Below are 21297 nucleotides of genomic sequence, written 5' to 3'. Positions count from 1 at the left end.
TTTATTTTATCAAATATTTTATGGAATTTTATCACCTTTTTTTACATATATATATATAAAAGGAGGAACATATGTAAATTTTTATGTAAAATAGTTTTTGAATTCCAATATTCAAATCTTTAAGAGGATTTAATAGCTTTAAGCCTAACAGGTAAAAATTAACTAATTACTATTTATAAAATTTGAGATAAAAGAATTTTTAATTGTTTAATGTTAATTCTTATTGTTGTTCTAATTGTTAATATATAGAAAAAATTACAAGGACTTTCCATTCTAGAAATTGACAATTAATACTTGGCCGTGGTAAAAATATCAAGTTTCTCTGCTCATACTGGATTTTAACGGAATAAATTTTGAGAAAACATTCAATTTTAAGAGAACAAATCAAAAGATTATTTGGTTTCATATATTTAATACTTCTTTGATTTAATACTTGATTTAATAGTATATGTATACGTCTAATTATCATCTATTACTAAAAAAGAATTCCAATAACTGTAAAATTCTAATAAGGCTCGAGTAAACTTTCTTGGAGTAATATGAAACATACACTCAACTGAAAGCTAATTTCTTAAAAAATAACTAAATTTTATAAACAGATTTTTGTTTAGCTTCTATTTAATATTTCGTGCTGTGCTGATTTTGCAGTCCGTATTCATGCTCATATTATTTTAGGAGTTATGACATTCAGATTTTCTTTAATGTTTAATCAGATATTCACAATATAGTATTTGAATTCGCAGCCTTGGTGATATGTGAGTAATAATTAGCATGAAATTAAAGGTTTGAAATGTAGATTACTGTAGAGGTTGAAAAAGATCCAAAATCTGTATTTAGAAAATGTAAATATTATCCACTGACACGTTTGAAGAAAGTATGATTTTGAAGGCCGTGTGGTTAAATGTATTATAATTAACAGAAAAGTTTACAAAATGAAATGAAATCTTATTGAAAGAACTCAAGCTAAAAAATAATCATACAAAAAGAAATTAAATAGATGCATTAAAACATTTTATGCGCTAATGTATGAAAGAAAAATTAAGCCAAACATTAAAAACAGTATTTAAATTACCACATTCGTATAATTAAAACGTATTTATATAACAATAAAAAAATGATAATATCCAAAGAAAATTACCTAACGTTATTAATAGAAAAACGCTCGAGTAATAATTTAAATTGTGAAATAGTTAATTTCATTCATTTTATATACAATATTTTTTAATTTATAATAAATTATGTTCAAATTAATTTTTAAAAAGTTGATTAAAATAAATTAAATGTGTGTGACTGAAAAGCAAACATTTTACATTTTAAAATGTAAAAATAGTTTATTCTTTGCTTAAGATGTCCCGAAGTTGAAGTGGATAAAAGTAAAATATTTCTATCATTATGTTATCCTTAATAGGGCTGAAATGAGAATGCCATTTGATCACTTTATGAGTGGCAGGTAATTCTTCCATTTGCTACGTAATGTGTTCATCGTATTCCATTTTATTTCCTCAAGATTTGTGAAAAATTTTTAAAGTTCGAAAAATCAAGTAATTTTTCATTTAGAGTTTTTTTTTGTCCCTGACAATAAAAGAAACTTCATAGACACATCTTATATATTTTTATTCCCAATTCTAGATGGTTAAAACCAGGATATAAGTCGAAAAAAATTTGCTATTTTGGCTATTTGATAGACATTGTAACCCCATAAGTAAAATTACTTATTGCACAAATTAATATTTTTCCTTATTAGGTTAAATTTCTTAATTTAGGTTATCACTTTAAATTTATTAAAATTTAAAATGAATTCATTATTTGCAAGATTCAAAAAAGAAAGTCTTTCGATTCCGAAAAGTTCTTCAAAATTGTTTTGGTATCAAAATTTTATCTCTTCTTTGCAAAGAATTTAGTTCCATCTCTATTCCATGAAAGAGAAAGAAAGTTGCTCAATATTGTACAATATACGATACGAGTGCTACTAGGGATATACTGTTTGATAATAAGAAGCGGACATCTGATGATCGATTGATCTTAAAAGTACTTCAAATAACTAGAGAAATATATGGAGCCACTACTTTTCGTAGAGTACTCCAGTTAACAAAAAGAAAATATCGGAATGACATCTTTCGGGATTTCGTGGAAGTAGCAAAGCTTGTGTTATTACATAACTAAAGTGAAATTGCCTCTGAGGTAGAGGTGTAGCTTTTCATTAGTTTTTCTTTCATCGGGTGTGGAAAACGGCAAGTAGCCAAAGCAAATCCTACGCCTGCGAAGACACAAGCAAAACTGATGAATGCGACCATCGGAGGTTGTGACATGTTTTCAAGATGAATTTCACAACAAAGAGCTGTTTTCAAACATAATATTTTGATCAGAAATAAAAACAGATTGCTGCTTTTCATTTATTTTCATAAGCAATGGTTTTAAGAGATTTAAGCCAATATATTTCCTCAGTTTAGTTTGAAACATACTTCTAATTAAACATTCTAAGTTTTGGAACTATATTTTATTTCTAGTAGTTAATTTTCTAATAACTATGATTATTAGGTCTTTTTTAGGCTATTAAATAATTAATATAAAATGTATGTTTTTAGTTTCACCTTTTTATTTGATATGATGGAAAAAGCTGAATTACATTGAATTAGTTCACTACAAATTAAAACGTATGCATATTACTTTAAAAAAAACGGAAGTGAAAATCCTACTGATTAATTCAAGCATACGGTTGAATGTTTCGATGAATGAGTTGAACATTGTTATATATAATGAATCAAATTGAATGAAAAGATATTATTCAAACAAAGGGAAAACTTGTCGGAAATAGAAATGGTACCATTGGAAATATAACCTTTAAATTTTAAGGTAATAAAAAGACAATTCTCGTAAGATAATAATTTTGAGAAATATGAACATCAATTTCCGCATAAAAATTGTATGAATAGCACATCTGTTGACAGAAAGCCTATTTTCTTGCTCGTTTAAATTTTCTGTTTGGCATCTATTTCTTGATTTCTTTCATATCTTCTTTCTCCTGATTGAATAAACATTTTGGTGTCACGATGAACCTATCCCAGAATATAAAAATTTACAGCCCTTTTCGAAACACTGAATTCGATACAGCTGTTAAAACGTCAATGAAGCAGTTTGACATTCGTACAATGGTTTGTTTACATTTCACTACAGTCATTCGATAATAAGTAATAAAAACGATTTTCTGCCATAGGATAAAATTTAATGAATATGCTAGAACACTAAAAGCATGATTTTCTTTATTCTCGAATTCCAAAACCGGAGCGTCACGCTAAATAAAAAGGAACTGAACATTATTAGATACATTTATCATAATTTTTAAAAATGGATCTGTCAACTAAACAATATACTAAATTTGAAGAAAGAACAGATGTTGTACAGAATCTTTCAACTTTGAAAATCATGAACGGAACAAGTGCATTTTCCTTTCAATTTCTTTTTAGCAGTAATTCTCTCAATATATGTGTACGTTCAAAATTAAAGATGTTCTAGAATATTCTAATTCATACTTTCTCTTTTTGTGATTAAAATTCTAACAGCAAATTTCGCTGATATGTAGCGTTTTTTATGCCTCTTCACTTAGAACATAGGCATTTTACTAAAATCTGTAACTTTACTAAAATCTTAGTGGAAACATTCTCTGTGCGAATGCGAATATAAGAGGCAATTCATGAATTTTACTTATTTTTTAGCACTATTAATCATTCATTTCCGAGAATGCAACATAAAAAGAAAAAAAAATATCCAAATATCTTATCACTATATTTTATCTCCCCTTATATTTTTGGAATGATTATTCTTTATATGTGAATATGGATAAAATACCAAATTAATTTAATCTTCGGTTAATGCTTTCAGGTTGACTGAATATAGGCATTCAGAAGGCAAATTTTATACTCATTATCCAATAATTCGGGACAACAAATAAAATTAAATCACTATTATAATTCCTTAATGCATTTTCGTTCCATTGCACCTTATATTGTTTAAGGAAAATAGGATAATTTAATATCTTTTTTTACTTAATAGTTTTACTGGATCTTTAATGTATATTTACTCTGAAACCTACTTTTCAAAAGTAATTGGAAACTTTAAGCGGATTAAATATTAAAAAGATTCCGAATTGCTTTAACACATCAGACTGAGTTTATGACGATGTATGTGTGAGAACCTTTGCCATTATAATGCATTAATAGCATGGTATTGATGTAGTAAGTACATGAGTCATAATGGATGTAATTATCTGTTGATGTACACAGGATTCAAGGAATGCTTGCTTACGACTGAAAACGGCACGATTATTAAATTGTATCATAAGTCTATATGAATATATATGTCAGTAGAATCTGGATGAGTTGGATGCATGCATATTATTATTAATATAATTTTTTGAATTACAGTTAATATCAAAATACATGCCTCGATTTTGGGACTCACAGTAAATTTTAGAAAGAGAAAAAAAGAATTCGAATTCTTGACATTTTAGAATTTGAATTTTCTTATAGGGAGAAAATTAACACGATATTAATTATTGATATAAACGGTATAACTTTCAACATGTTTACAAAAAAAAATGAACACAAAAATCAGAATGGAATTAATAAAATAATTGTTCAACCTTCACAAGCGGATTTTGATTCGATTTTTTTAGGAAAGAAATAGGAATTAAGAAAGGAAAAAAAAAGTAATAATAAAGTGCTCTATACTCGCTGTATTTCTGACTTCAAACAAAAAAAAATTATAATTCCTTTTAAAATAGAAGGGCAGTTAGGATAGTGAAGCATTTTTAAATGATTTTTGCATTTTAATTACTTAATATGTTCACCTAACAGCAGATTTAAAATTAAAACTCCAGTAATTCGATGCGCGAGTCAGATTCGCCATTGTATAAGAAGAGGATGAACTCAGACATAGAAAAATAAATATTTTTATAAACCAATAAATATAGAAAGATTAATGTCTAAACTTGTATGAAATGTAGATTTAAATTTGAAATCGCTTATAAGCATCATATATTGTCTTTGCCCAACTTCAGTTGTCGGATTCACTGTTTTTGTTTCACAAAATCAGAGGTTAGATTTTTAAAACGATCAAAGAATTAGCAATTTATTCTATGGAAAAAATGGAAACATAACTAATTAATATCATCAGTCTTATATTGTATATTAAGCCTAATTATCATTTATACAATTGGTATGTGCTATCTTCGAGAACAACTTCATATTAGATATTGCAAGTTTGGTAAATTATGAATTACAGCCCCAAAATGATACTAGAAATGTACATTGTCTGTACAATAATTTAGTAAATTTATGAACAAAACCTCCACAAGCGTTTGCCTAATTTGTTTGATAAAAACTGTACCTAAATAATATATAACTAACTGACGCCTATCAGCACAAACTAGTCCAAACATTACAATGTCTGCGCAATATTAGAATATCGAGACACATCATGGAGATGTTGTTCTTCTGATGAATTTAATATTTTTTAAAAGTAAAATATGATCATTAACTACATATGGAACTTCAAAAAAATTTATTTTGTTAATTTAAGTCAGTATTTGCGTTTAGTGCATAGATTTCGATTCCACGATCGAAGCGTCGTGAAGCAAAAAATATACAGTAAAAGATGAAACTGTCGAAATAATCGGCATTTTTTGAATTACATGACGATTCTTAGTATTCTGACTACTACGATGAAGAATACAATGGGAATATTGAAAACAACACAGGAGGTTTAAGCGTGGAAACAAGAAAACATAACTAATTCTAAAACAAATTCTGTATAAAATGTAAATTAGCTTCCTACCATAATAAAATACGGAAAATATTCAAAATATATTGCAAGCTATCATCAAAAACATAGATATATTAAACATGTAAAAAACGAATAGACGAAGAACATTTGATTCTAATCAGTAAAACGCAATGGAATAATTTGCTTTTTGGCTTAGAATACTTACTTTTTTTATGATTCAGAATTGAGCCAAAAATGTCGAGTAGATTTAAAATTAGAAAATAAATTTAACGACAAAGACCTTCCATTGTTTTTTTTTCATACATTGTTAGCATAAAAACTGATAATATTTTTTATAGAAATACTCTGCTCTGAAATGGTTAATTTATGTGTAAACGATGTTACACGGAAATTCTTAGAGGGCAGAATAAATAGTCAGTTAGTCGACGAACTATTTACTTTGAACAGTATGCATCTTTTGATATTGATTTTAATAAGGGAAAATATACAAATTTAGAAATAGTTAATAACCAATTACATTATAAAGCACAAAAAATAAAATAATGTAATTGATAGAATACACATATCAGAAAATTAAAAACTATAAACATAATACTTTCAACCTGATTGAAACACAAATAGTAAATATTACTGATTGGTAAAATTCTTCGATTTGTTCTATTTTATTGATTAATCTGGTTGCATTATCCGCAAAAGATAGGCACAGTTTATTGAGAAAAAAAAACCCAGTAATTTAACATAATAATTCGCTTCCAGGACAATAACAAAAAATAAATATTAATAATTATTATAAAAATTATTAAAAAAGAAAATTTTTAATAGAAAAATATAAGTGATGTGCATGAACGCCCCTTTGTTTATTTGTTTGGAGTTTATTCAATTCTACATTCCTTGACAGAATAGAAATAAAATTTGGCATTTATGCTCCTTAGAATATAGAAGGATTGACAAATATCTAAGCATCCAAATGGCAGAAAAATGGGAAAAATTTTTTCTTGTTTTTCCGCCATAATATCGAAATATGTCACTGAAAAAATATTTTAATACCATTTTAACATTTCATTTCATTTAACATTTTAACATTTCTCTAATTTCTATCTACTTTTAAAATTAATTTAAAGGAAATTTATAACAACTGCTTTTAAATACCAAGTCTATCTTCCTGTTTAATTACATCGACCACGAGAACTCTTGCCATTATTAAAATTACTTTTATTCTTTAGACATTTTCATTTTTAGTTCTATTTATATTCCTTACATATAACAGAACAAATAAACGCAAACAGATCTGCGTATATAAGAGCTAGTAATTATTACGCCAATAATTAGAAATCTGAAAGAATTTTCCACAAATTTAAATATATTTTTTATAATTGTTTTCCGTCTTAAAAATTATTTATGTGTAAACTTTATTTTTTATTGTAAAATAATTGAATTCTCCGTGCATTATTTATGTCTAGAATAATTTATTATCAGAAATTTTTGTCGCAGTATAAGAATCAAATGTCTTATTATTATGAATTTTAAATTATATTCACAGATTAAGGAATTCTGGAAATTTCTATGGAATTTTTCTATTTCTATTCTATGGAAATTTATCAGTACAACGGTTTCATCTAAAAATTTTGCTGAATTATTCGTAAGGAAAAAGTCGAGAAATTTACAGTCATAATTAGTCTGTCTGTATAGAAATTAAAATTTTATTCCACTATTTCTTTATATTTCTTATATTTTAGATGGTTGGCTAAAGAACTGCAATATTTCCAAATGTATTTTTTTGTTTCATTTATTCCCAAATATTCATAGATTACACAAATAAAATAACATCAAAAATTTTGTTCCTGTACATTATTATAATTATAATGTATAGTATAATTATAATGTCTTTATAATGATGAAACTAAATAATATATGGCGATATAATTTACCACTTCTGTCAGGAAATATTGCAGTTGAACAAAGTTCAATGTAAAGAAATTCTTGGTTAACTATCTAAACTGATTCAAAATTTATATACAACAAATCCTTTATTTTTCATTATTATACTATCGTTCGTATATTATATTGTTTCGTTAATTTGAATAAAATTTAATGACTAAATTTGGGCAGAGAAAATTCATATTTAGAGGTGATGAAACATATTATAAAATAATTATACTGTTTGGAAAGAGAAAATTTTATTTTGAGTCGTGTTTAAAATTTGAATAAAGCCAGTTTGGCTTTTTAAAAAAGAAGATACAAACTGCTTTAGCAATTCTCATTATTAATTTAAAATTACCATAGTTATAATTTAATCCGACTTCATACCAACAGGTAATAAAGGATATCCCAAAATTAACGCAAGATTTGAATTTTCCATCATTCGTGCAGTAAAGTGTTGGCAACTCTATTAAAAAAACCATTTGACATTTGATAGTTTAGGGTGAGTAAAGAATGGAGCGTTACACGATAGAACTACGTGTTAATGCAACATTTAAAATAAATAAAACACATTTTTTTCTTTTAATTGTTATGTTTTTATTGAATCGTAAAGTACACAGTATAGGGCTATGTATGAAATAACACAAATGGCAAATGGCCTCCACGACTTTGCTGGCGCACACACACTTCTTTGACGAAATTTTCCACGACCATTTTGCTTAAATACAGTTAAATTTCGTTGATACAGCATTGGATTTCCTGTTCTTGTGGCCTGCTGGCATAGACCGTTGGCTTGAAATAATTCCATAAAAGGAAATCCAATGATGTTAAGTCACACGATCTAGGAAGCCAATTCTCAATTCTTCGAAATGTGGACTTTCCTTATTTTTGAAATTTTGTTCAACAACGAACACGTTTTCTGTCGTATAACGCTCCATTTTTACTAACTATAGCTGTCAAAGGTTTTTTTTTTAATAGGATGCCAACACTTTACAGCATGAATGATGGCAAATTCAAATCTTGCGTTAATTTTGGGACACACTTTACAAGAATTTAATGAATCATATACTTTTTACATGAATTTGAATTCCCTATGAATAATTGTGGATTTTTTTAATAGATGAATAGCATTTTAAAATTTGAAACCGTTTATTGTATTCTATTAAATACGCAGTTCATGTGAATAAATTTTTTCTGTTGATCAAAATTAGAATTCAATTTAAAGACAATGAATAGTTTACGCTGTCATTTAAAACTGATTGTGTACATTAATAAACAAGTAAATTAAGAGACTGTCTCCAAAAGTCAGTCAATATAAACGCATTAATAAAATAAGTTTGTAGGATTATTTTATGAATTTGATCATTCATCTATTATTCCTGTTAATATGCTTGTACAGTAAATAGGGGTGCCTAATTAAATTGCAGTAAATAGGGGTAATAATTAATTGGTGTAGTTGATCATTATTTCGTGATTACCAATTACACATGGAGCAATAAATTAATAAACTTTCAGATTAGAATATATTGCTAAGTTGAAATTGAATGCTCTCTTTCCAAAATCCGTGCTTGCTGTTTCGATTGCAATTGTGAGATGGGCCCTAAGGATACATTTGTCAAAGCATTCATCCTTGTAAGCGATTCATGAAAACAGTTTTCATTAAATGCAGTTTTATTCTCCAGTAAATACAATGGATGTTTTCCAAATACGAGAATCATTTATACATCCATGCCGCATGTTTACTCCATTTCCGGAGCATTTGACAGGCAGTTGCAATTTTCTTCTCATTATTGACACCACAGCAATATCTGTCTGACTTTGTTACATAATTGCATGAAAGTTTCCGAAACGTTTATTGTCGTTGAATACCGGCATTGTTGAGAGCTGTCTTTCTTGTTGAGAGCATTGTTGTTGTCTTTCTTTCAAAAATAAGTGATAGAACTGATACAAGGTTTGAAGATGCGAAGATAGGTTTTTCATGGAAATAATTAAATTTGCCGTTAAAGTATTTCTTATGGATATTTTCTTTAAAAATAAGAAAAAATATGAAATGCTTATTATTGTATGGCTCATATTAATTATGATTCTATAATAATGCTATTTATTTTTCTAGCCTGGAATACACATATGCGATGTCTCTAGGTAACACAATAGAATTTTCAACACTCCAATCCTTTAAGTGTTTTTATAAATTGTTAAAATTTTTTCATAAACATTTTAAAGCTTGAAAATTCAATTTAAAGATAAAAAGAGTGTTATAGTAAACTGATAAGTTATTTACCTAATGACTAAATAAACCTTTTATTGATATGGAAATTGAGAAGCTCATTGTATGCACCATTAATGTAATTGTAATTTAATATCAGTACTCGATAATATATTAATAGTTTAAAAAAAGCTTTCTAAAAAGTTTTTTACAAATGTATACAGATTTTTGTTCTTAATCCTTTAAACCATTTTTATTAATAGTTACTAATTTCAGATGATTGTAAATAATTTTATTTTTAATCTGAATTCCTTAGAAAAAATGAACACTCTTTTCTGACTTCCTAAAATTTATTTCAAATTTTATTCAATTTTATTTCTAAATGTTATATTCATAAGAATAAATTTCGATCAATCGACTTTTATATATACTTTTGATTTTATTTAGGGCAGTATTCTTCTGCAACCCATAAATGCTTTTTCATATAACTTTGTTTAGTTTATAAAAGAGAGTTTGATTTAAGCTAAACAAAAAAATACAACGGAGTATTTAGTTAATTATAAAAATCAAAATTCCATTATAATTCTTTAAACATTTAAGGATCAAGAATCAATTTTGATAAATATTTATTTTTTAAGCAAAATAAGAAAAGAGAAAACATCCATTTTTTTCTTATTTTCATTTGGTTGCATGTGATTTTGAAAATTTAGTTGGTATCAGGAAACTATGAGGTGAATTGATAAAAAAAGCATTCTGTCAGTGATTTAACTTGAATTGTGCAAGAAATGAGAAACATTTTTGTAAGTTTAATATTTTTCATATTTCTTTCTTTAGCATATTTATTCTTTATCTTGCCATACTAGTTTTTTATACAATGTTGCAAGCAGTTGAATATTTTACCAAAGAATGGAGTTATTTTTTTCTTTATTTATATGAGTTAAATTCGGAAACAATCTTGCTCTTTTGCTCAATCTTGCCCGCTCTCTGAAAACAAGACGTATGTAGTTGTTTCATTTTATAATTCTAACCTATATTCTATTGATTTAGAATTTGTCATTAAATATCATGTAATACAAATGACTATTATAACAGTAAGGACTGGTTACTTTCATGCATTTTTTTTTAAAGAAAAATAGGAGAAATTATTGTGAGAAGTTTTCAATATTTTTTCACAAAGAATATCCATTGTAGTAACAATGATTAATTGTTTGAATAATACTATGATATTAAAAATTTTGTTTAGAATTTTTAATTGTTGATCTAGGAAAATTCTAATGCCTATGACAGTCATAAAGTTAAATTGCTCTTAATCATGCTTCGTGGACACGTGAGTATCTTGAAAATAAATGCGATAAATATAAAGTTCTAAAAGCATAACGTTCTTCACTTTTTAATTATAATATAATTTAATATATCTGACAAATGTAGTCAAAAATTTAATTCGTGTATAGAGACTTTATGAAATTTCATTTATTTTAACTAAGTTATTCAATATATTTAAAATATTTGCAAATTTTAAATGAAATGTATTATTGAAAGAAATTATTCAGTTAAGAATAACAAAGATGGTTCAAAGAATAGCAACAATACTATGGAAGGATTTTCTGACTAGGCATACGGAATTTGAATATAAAAACAATACATAATAAAGATAATTAATTACCTTCATAGTCAATAAGAGTTTATCTTAAAAGAGAGAAAGAATCTCTGCCTATTTTCCAATTTTCTCCATTGCTTCATCAGTGCCTCTGAAATCAACTGAAATGTATTACTAGTTCATGCATTACAGACTATGGTAAACCAATTTAAAGGTTTCTCTTAATTTGAAACTTAATTTCAAAGCTTAAAAAGTTTCATTATACAAATATGTCTGATAATGAAGTAGTCACCTTTGGAAATTATGTTAGGTTTTCTAACTTCTCAATATAATTAGTTTTTTTCTCAGATGAGAAATATACAAAGAAATATATTATAATGTAAGTATTTAAGTGTGTACGTAATGTGTGTATTTAATTTGTTGTTTCTGTGTAAACGTGTTAAATTAAACGTTTTTTTAAACGTAAATTTTGCGTTTTTAAAAAATGTAACTAAGTAAAAAATTTTACATTTTTGTTTTTGAAATTATTTTCGTAATTATTATGAATAATATTCGCATTTTAGTTAATTGTCTGACTGATAGTTATTGTGTAATTTCGTCATATTCTCCAATCTTGATACTTTAAACTTCCATGAGAGCCAAAAAAAAGCACTTTTTGTTTATAAGAATGAAATTTGTCACATAGTATTTATGCCGACATTGTTTATATATATATTTAGTTGAAAGCCACTAATTGGAAGGTCACCTATGCATTCGTTGGTTTTTTTAAATTAACGTGCAAACATGGTAATTTTATAAAATCGATAGCAGATGGATCAAATTTGATTTATTACTAAAACTGATAATACATGTCAAATTTTGAAGTAACCGCTATCGATCTGTATATTCGAGCAATAATTCAAAAATTTTAATGCAATTTAATTTTCATTTTTATTTGTTGCTTCGGATCAAACAAGTAAAATTAAACTAATCTATGCGCTTTTGAAAAGTTATCTCTTTAAATTGAATATTTTAATTTTTGTATTTGGAATTATTCGCAATACAGATAAATAATTGCATTTTAACTAATTGTTTTACTTGCAGCCAACATGTAAAAATATGACCGTAGAGTAACTTCTAACAAATTTAAGCACTAATGCTTGAACTTTCATTTAATACTGAAAATCGATTTAAAAAAGGCTCAAAAATGTGTATAAAATAGACACAGAAAAACCTATTACAGTTTCTTTGAAATAAATGTATTCCTTTTTAAAATATTGGCTTTCAAATTTTCGACAATTGAAGAGTGTATGAAAATGTTACAAAAAATCTTTTATAAATTTTTCTTTTGTACAAACTAAGCTTAAATATTTTGTTCCTTTTGAATATAGGAAATAAATCAAAATTATCGATGCAAAAAACTACATAATTATTTCTATCTTGTTTCAGCTGGAGTAATTTATTCGATCGAGAGAGAAAAAAAAGAAAGACTGGTTTCTAAATCGAAAAGCATTATTTAAATTTTTTGAATGAAATCTGCAACTCTTTTCTTTTTTTTATTTATAAAAAAAAAAAAAAAAAAAAAAAACTGAGGGTACAATACCAAGGAGTCATTTTTAAATTTTGGAAGTAGAGCAATTTTGTTTGGAGCTCTTTTCGTAGCGGAAGCATCGATTAACCAAAGCCTTAAAATACCTCTAGCGAGTGAAACCATTAGCCTTGACCCGTTTCCATAATTTATTACCAAGATGAAAGTTAATGGACAGAGTTAAGCCTTCCGGTCTCGTAAAAGAACAAATTCGTCTTCCACACCCTTTTGGAGATTTTCTAAGACCGCAGTTTTCATTCAAAGAGAAAAAAAAATGTTCATCATTTTCAGGAATAAAGCAAGGGAGAGAGAAAAGCTTTTAGACGGAATGGAATTTTTTAAATCTGAAAGCGATAAATGAGGAGAAACATTTGAAAAGATGGTCGTGGGAAACTTGGTGAAATTATAGAGAATTCTGTGCATTATTTAATGCTTAGAATTTTCTGCAATTATCTTATAAATAAAATTTGATGAATAAAAAAAATGAAGATTATTGTTTATGAAACATTTTTCAAGTTTATGAATGATATCTTTCATATTACAAAATGAAACAACTGTTTATTATCACTGAAACGCATTTTAAAGAATGGCAATAGATAAGATATTAGGTTAGATATCGATTTTAAAAGACTTATTATACAGTTTTTTTTTATAATTATTATTATCATGTGAGAACATGATGTTGCTTTGGTTTGAGATATTTGAAACCTCAAAATGCATTGGCAGAAAACTGGCTACTTATAGCTTTTGAGGCTTCGATTTTCGCTTTTAGTGTTATTAGAAAATGATAAAGAAGGTTGTCGCATCTGGCGAGTTTTCGCCAACAAAAAGTTACAACTTAGCGCGAAAGTGCGCAATATACTCGATTCTCCTTTCTGGTCAGTAAAGGGTAAACGCGTAAGAATTTATCGCCCGAAGGAAGTACATTGGGAATGAATGCGAAAACGCGATGAGGAGATGCCCAAAGTTTTCATTACAAATATATATATATATATATATATATATATATATATATATATATATATATATATATATATATATATATATATATATATATATATATATATATATATATATATACATACATACATGTAACCAATCTGAAGTAAGAAATATTTTGAAAACGAAACGAAATAGTTTCGGAATCGCAACTAAAAATTATTTCTTGTTCAAACTAAAACCAAAAAAGGAACAGGAAAAAACACCATAGCATTTAGAGAGCGTTAATGCAGCTATTTGTAAAACACAGATGAACTGAGAAAAAAATAATAAAAACCAAGTTATTAGGAAAATCAAATTAAACCAAATAAAAAAAAAGAATCCGGCCTGAATACTTACCCTTGAAAAAGTCTTCAGGGCGGATTCTTTTTTTATTTGGTTTAATTTTATTTTCCTATTAACTTAGTTTTTATAGCATTAAGATTAAAGAATTTAATGGGTGGGTTTATATAAGAAAACATTTGCTAAATCTTTACTCATTCCATCGTTTTCATTCAATTTCATACATTTTCACATAACAGTTTATTAAAATTATAATCTGTTACTTAATTTTTTACAGTGATTTAAAAACAAAGGAGCTCATATTTCTATTTGAGACCAGAATGAATATCGTTTAATGTTTGCACTTCTTATTTTTTCAACAGTGAATTGTTTATTTTCGAAAAGTGAAACCAATATAGTTTTTAAAAATGCTTCATCATTTAAAGTTGAAAATAAATTTTTTACAAAAAAAAAAAAAAAAATGTCAGATGATTTCCTTTTACTGAATCTGTAAAAAACTTGGTTCTCTTCAAAGTAAATAAATTTAGTTTTTTTTTTTATTACAAAAATCTATTCAATAAAAAAAATATGGAAATGAAACTTGATAGTATTCTTCAATTTGAAAAGATGTTTAATAAAATGCCATGTTTTCACAGAGAAAAGACACTATAAAGTTACAAAAAAATCGCTTTTGATGACTTGTTTTGCAAGCAGCACTGTATCTGCATTTTAACTCGTAGGTTGAATAAAAACCTCATTGAGAAGTAAACATATCACCCCCTCTCCAAATAAAAAAGCTTTTCCGTTATTTTCTATTCTGAATACTCATACAAGTGTTGTAAACAACAATAAACATTTGAATCGAAATTCTTTTTTTCCTTATCAAGCAAAAAGAATTCAGAAAATAAAAATAATTTTTAAACAGTTTTGAAAAAAATAAAATAAAAAAAAAAGAACCATTAACGGATAACTTCAGCTTGAGATCATTTATATAAGTGCTGTTTTCAATCTGGTTACTGTACAGCCCTTAATGATTTATATGCAAATTATTCTACTTTTATCGGTAAGGCATCAATAAATGCAGGAGCTATTTTCATGAATTTGAATTTGACTGGTGCTATGCGATCGTTTCCGTGAAATAGAAAACCAGAAAAAAACATCATTAACATGACTATGAAAGGCATTCATGACGTAAGGCGTGAGATAAGATGAGGAATTTCACGACCTTAAAGTTTGGGACAAGACATGTTTGCTACTAATAAGTAGTTGGGGATGCAAAGAGATATTTATTTTAATTAGATCAGTCATATTTTTTTTCTTTCAATGATGTTCATTCTGCGCTTTATTTTCGCTTGCTGAATGATGGATAGCTCTTTGATCCTTGCTTTCACATTCATACATTTCTCTTTTAATAAAAATGAATGCTTAATCGTAGTTCAAGAAAAATAAAAATATAAAGAAATATTATTTTGGAGCTCAAACATAAAGCAAATAATTAAATTAAGAATTTTAAAAATAGATGAGATTTCCATATCTCTCTAATTGTGGTTGCAATATGAATTTAAAAGACTCAAACTACATACAAGTAATCCATTACAGGTCATTGTTAACAAATTTTCAAATAGATTTAATATTGCTTTTTATAAAAATGAAATGTAAGAAATCTTTAATTAATATTTATTTTTACCTAAACGATCACCAGAGTATAATATTCGCATGAAGTTTTAAAATAAGCCTATAATATATTGCAGAATTAAAATGTCTTACTAAAAGAAACGTGTATGAAAGTGGACATATAAAATAAAATTTTTATGCCCCGACATTGCAATAAAACTGCAAAATAGTTATCACAGTAATGAGGGGAAAATATTCCGTGGCATCATTTTTTTCTGCATAGCCTTTAAACTAAGCGAAAATCGACACTACTTCAGTAATTTTTTTAAATTTCTTTGTCTCTTTACAGTTTTTAAGTAACTTACATTTTTAAGAGTAATAATTTTATTTTCAGAATTGGCTTAGAATTTAAATTACAAAAACCCTCCAAAGTTAAACACATGGTATTTCTTAAATATGTAATTTTTAATTTCTAATCATCACTATGACCTTAACGCCTCATCTTGTGAACCAATTATAGTAGTAGTTTGACCTCCATACATATAATAAAATATTGTTTAGAGCAAAATAATATATCAAATAATAAATTCGTTTAGTTTTTTTTTGTTTTGTTTATGGTAAAACATTCCTATAAAATAATTCAAAATGGAAAATAATTTATTTGTAAAGAATAATCAACAAGAATATCGGAAGTAATAAAAGCTAAAAAACCTCTGAAAAAATAAGTCAGCAATTAAAATATCTTGATGTATTTAAAAACTTTTTGTATGACATTTTATTCTTCTTTCTCCTTTACTATTTAGAAATCTGATTCATGGGAGAATTTGAGTTCTATGCACTTAACTCCCAAAATTGATAAAAAAAAAACAATCCCCAAGTAAGGATAAAAGGCATTTTCTCAATATTTTAATATTTATAAAATTAGTAAAATATATTGAAGAATTGGGTTCCGAGTTTCTGGAACATTGTTATAATTTATGTGGTTACCAATAACAAACAAGGTACTAAAATGGTACTAAAATAAATAAAAAAAAAGTTTCCTGAAGTTTCTCAAGCGACAGTAATTAAATATTGAAATAAGGATAGACTTCACAAAGAACAAATCAAGTGCTTAAAACTATTGAAAAAATTCATCACCTTTTTAAATCTTCTTTAAAATTATTGACTTTGTGAGAGAATATGGTGAAATTTATTTTCCCTGTTGAATTTATTATGTTGATAATGATAATATATAACAGAAAATATTTCAGAGAACTAGGCATTAGTTTATATACAATTATAACTTAATTTATATATACAAATCCAAACTTCAAAGATCAAATAAACAGATTTTGCAATTTCTTTAGAAAAGATAAAAAATCAGTAAATTTCCTTCATTTAAGTTTTCTTAGAATAGGTTACTCTTTTATCATTTGTACGAATATATGACACTTCAAACTCCCCGTTTCAATACAGTTGAATGAACTCGTTAATAAAATTTTTGACATTTTTTCTCAAGAGTTTTATTACGAAAATTATTAATTATTAAGTTTTAGTTTCGAAGAACCGTACTATCAATTTCTCCTGCGTCTCATTGATCAAAACACTTCAGCATGTTTGTCAGATGTGCCTTATAAAAATAAGTAACGCCAGATTTATTTCATCTCTTATGACCAATCTTCTGATAATTCTTAGATTTATGAAGATTGAGCTTTATGATTTATTGTAGAAACATACAGAATGGGTTGTTATTTTCTAATTTGCGTAAATTTGTAAAAATTGAAGAATCAAAGAAATATTTCTCGAAGATTAAGAAGCATTCCCCATTTTGCCCAAGTAAAATCTTGTTCGATGATCTCATCTTCCTCTTCATTGCAACATTTGACTTTTATTTTCAATGAGTTTTGAAGAATATTATGCATTTCAAATACTTTCCTTAACGGTCATTCCCTAACCATATTAGAGACAGCATTTGAAATATGGTATCATCATATTTTTACTATCATAGATACCATCTATCATACATATTTACTATATTCCAAACTTTATCCTCACACATCTTGACATCACAAATACTTATAAAACAAACTTTGAAATAAAAAGTGTAAGAAAAGTATGCAAAATTTTGGGAAAAAAACCCCCCTCTAAATTGGCAATCTTCTCCCATTTTTACCCAGATTTCTGATACAACATTGCTAATTTATATAATTAAACCAAAATGTAATTAATTATGGCAGATGCATAGTTCAGTTTGCATTCGGTGTCGCTTGAATCTAACAGTATAACCGGTTTTAGATAGGTAAACTTTTTGACAAAATTTTTAAACCACTGAAACTTCTCACGAATTTCTACAATTATTCTTGTTTAGATTACAAAAGTTAAAAGCTTTAGTTTGGATTACAAGATATTTTTGTTTATTACGAAATTTCGCCCCCCTTAAAAAGCGTCACAATGTTATTTCCAATACATCCAACATCTAATGCAATAGATGATATATGCAGCAGTTACAATACAACCAAAATTGTAGCGAAACTGTAATTTCGCTGCAACATTGGATGTAGTTAAAAATTATGCGGATTTTTTACAATAGCCTTTCAACTCAGCGATAATATTAAAGTCTGTTTTTATCTTTTAATAGTTTTGCTTACCATGACATTTTAACACACACTGAACTTCTATGTAATAGATTTGTAAAATTCGATCTGTTGAAAATAGCGTACTTAAACAATTAATATGCTCATAAAAACTTAAAAGGTTTAGATAAATTTATTAGAAGGGTTACTGATTTTATGCTTTATGAGCATGAATATAAGGATAAGTAAATAGGCAAACATGAAGTTATTCATTAACCCCCCCCCCCCCACAATACACACATATGCACAAAATGAATTATAGCTTTGAAGACAAAAGCTAATTTATTTAATTTTTTTTCCTTTCCTGCTAACTTTAGAAAAGAAATTAGCACGTCGCAGTAAAAAGAACTTCTTAAGCAATTCTTAGAATGTTAAGAAAAAATCTCTTATTAAATTTAAAATAAAAATAAAATTTTGTTTAATACCATTTCTTGGTTGAATTAAAAAAAAGACGTATAACGTCTTTTATTATTCTATCTTTTTTTATTTTGCTGAAAATTTAAGCTTGTTATATTCAGTCAAAAAAATAAAAAAGGAACGGTAATGAAGAACAAATCTTTATAACCTTGAACATTCATGTGTTTTCCTTTTAAAAAAAGTTCGTTGATTCTTCAGAATTTATAAAGCAAAAACATCCTTCAGACTTTTTTTCCCGATTATAGCATTTCCATGCTTTGTAATGTCGTGTAAAATGTGTGATTATTTTTAATTTGTTTCTAATCTTTTTTGACGCTTGTTAATAAGAGATTACAGGTGCCATTTTGAAAGGTTAATAACTTTTATTCAAGGTCGGTTCCTGAGATCGTTTCTTTCTCTGAAAAATATTTTTTTCTGTCATCTAACTGATTTCTTTATTAAAATCTGACTAAATAATATTTTGACTAAACTTTGAGAGATTATCTTCGCTTAGAATATTTTAAACTGTAATTTAAATAATCTTATTGATTTTTTTTCCTTTATACTGTTATGACAAGTTTAAAAGTATAACAAGAAAAAAAATGGATGGATTTTAATTCACAATCAAGTGCCAATTAACAAGGTTTTTTTAATGAATAAGTGGAGATATCAAATATAATAAAAATAATTTCAATATGATTCAGAATATCATTTCACGTGACATTTACACTAAAAAGTATGAACATTTTATAAACTCTTTGTAATCTCTACTTATAATAAAGCTCAATGTTGTGTGTGTGTGTGTGTGTGTGTGCGTGTGTGTGTGTAAATTAAATTGTATTTATGTTAGTTATATACTTTTTTGTATATGCTTATAGTTTTAAGTACATCGTTTTTTAAGTAGTTTTTTTAAACCTGTTTTCGACCGATTATTTTAAACGATTCATTTTATTTTCTTAGTGTTTGATGCACTTAAAATTAAACATTGTTAATGAATCGATCTGTTCATGATTAATCTGAGAAATTTTTGTTGACAAATTCTTGAGATATTACATAAATTAAGAAAGATATTCTTTAGTGCCCATAAAGTTTAAACGCTCAGTGACTCTATTATCAGTAATCATAGTATTAAAAAAATGCCTTGTTTCAGTAAAAAAATATTATTATATTAATTGCAGATTAATCATTTACACTTTAATTTTATGCATAATTTCTACGAGAGGTAACAGAAAATTAGAGAGATACATATCACGCTATGACTGAAGGCCTTTATAATATTATGAGTGAATTATATGCCTATCAAAATTTGAAGTTTTAAAATATTTTGCTGAAGAATCTATTAAAGTTGGAATTACGTAAAATATTTAATGGTACGTAAATTATTTAATTGCGTAAAATATTTAATGGAGTTTAACCCCCTGCTTGGCGCAATTTTTAAAAATCGCCAACAAAGGCCTTGCGAAATGTTCGAAAGCAAAGGAGCAGATGTTCAATTATAGTGCATAATAAAGATTGCCAGCTTTGGCGCGTTATCGCAACTTGGCGAAGAAGGGGGTTAAACTCCGGTTCAACCTATTTAATTATTAAAATTTAAACGAACATTAAGATTGACGAACCGGCTGGTCGCCAAAGGCGGCTAGTCAAAAAATAAAGTTATTAATCGTTTTCCAATTAAACTTTCATACTTGAGATGAACTATATAATTCATATTTGCGGCGAACTATATAACTTTGAATTCATTTTATAGGAATAATAATCTAAAACATAATTTAATAACATCCTTTCTAAAACATAATTTGCATAAAATTGCTAGAACTGAGCTGAAAATTAGAAGACTTGTAATTCTTCATCTAGTTTGACATGTTTTCAGACTGTTGGCTATTATGAAATTGATTAAGTATTTTTGACTTTATTATCAAATGTGAAATGTGAAACAATGTTCAACAATTCACTAATTTACAAAGTAATGAGTTTAAAAATTTTAATTCTAAAATATATTTAGTAAGCAGCAACTCCTTTTATTGCGAAACAGGGACATATATAAATATCACTCACATAGTTTGCGTTAGTAAACATTAAAGTAAAAAAACGACTTTTTCGTATTTTGAAACTTGTGAAGAGAAGACAAGGACATTTTTTCAAAAGATTTCTTTTTTTTTTCTATGTTCTTTACATTATTTTTAGTACATATTTCTAAATAAATTAAGTTCCGAAATGTTTATTTTTAAATATTTGCACTCAGATGCTATTGATAATGCTTTACTTAGTGTGCACCTTTAAAATTAATAATGATGGCAAATCAGTTTTTTTTCAACAAATATTCATTTTATTTGCAACTAATCGC

General features: G+C 26.6%; 1 protein-coding gene across 3 annotated transcripts in view; it reads left to right on the top strand.

Annotated features, from left to right (window-relative positions):
• LOC129961581 (rho guanine nucleotide exchange factor 17-like) overlaps positions 1 to 21297 on the top strand; it is a 378738-nt gene that overhangs the window by 29916 nt on the left and 327525 nt on the right. The gene's annotated exons all lie outside the window — the stretch shown is intronic.

Source organism: Argiope bruennichi, chromosome 2 (assembly GCF_947563725.1).
Source record: "Argiope bruennichi chromosome 2, qqArgBrue1.1, whole genome shotgun sequence".
Classification (NCBI taxonomy): domain Eukaryota; kingdom Metazoa; phylum Arthropoda; class Arachnida; order Araneae; family Araneidae; genus Argiope; species Argiope bruennichi.
The sequence above is the reverse complement of the archived record's forward strand: the minus strand, read 5'-3'. Positions and strand labels throughout refer to the sequence as shown.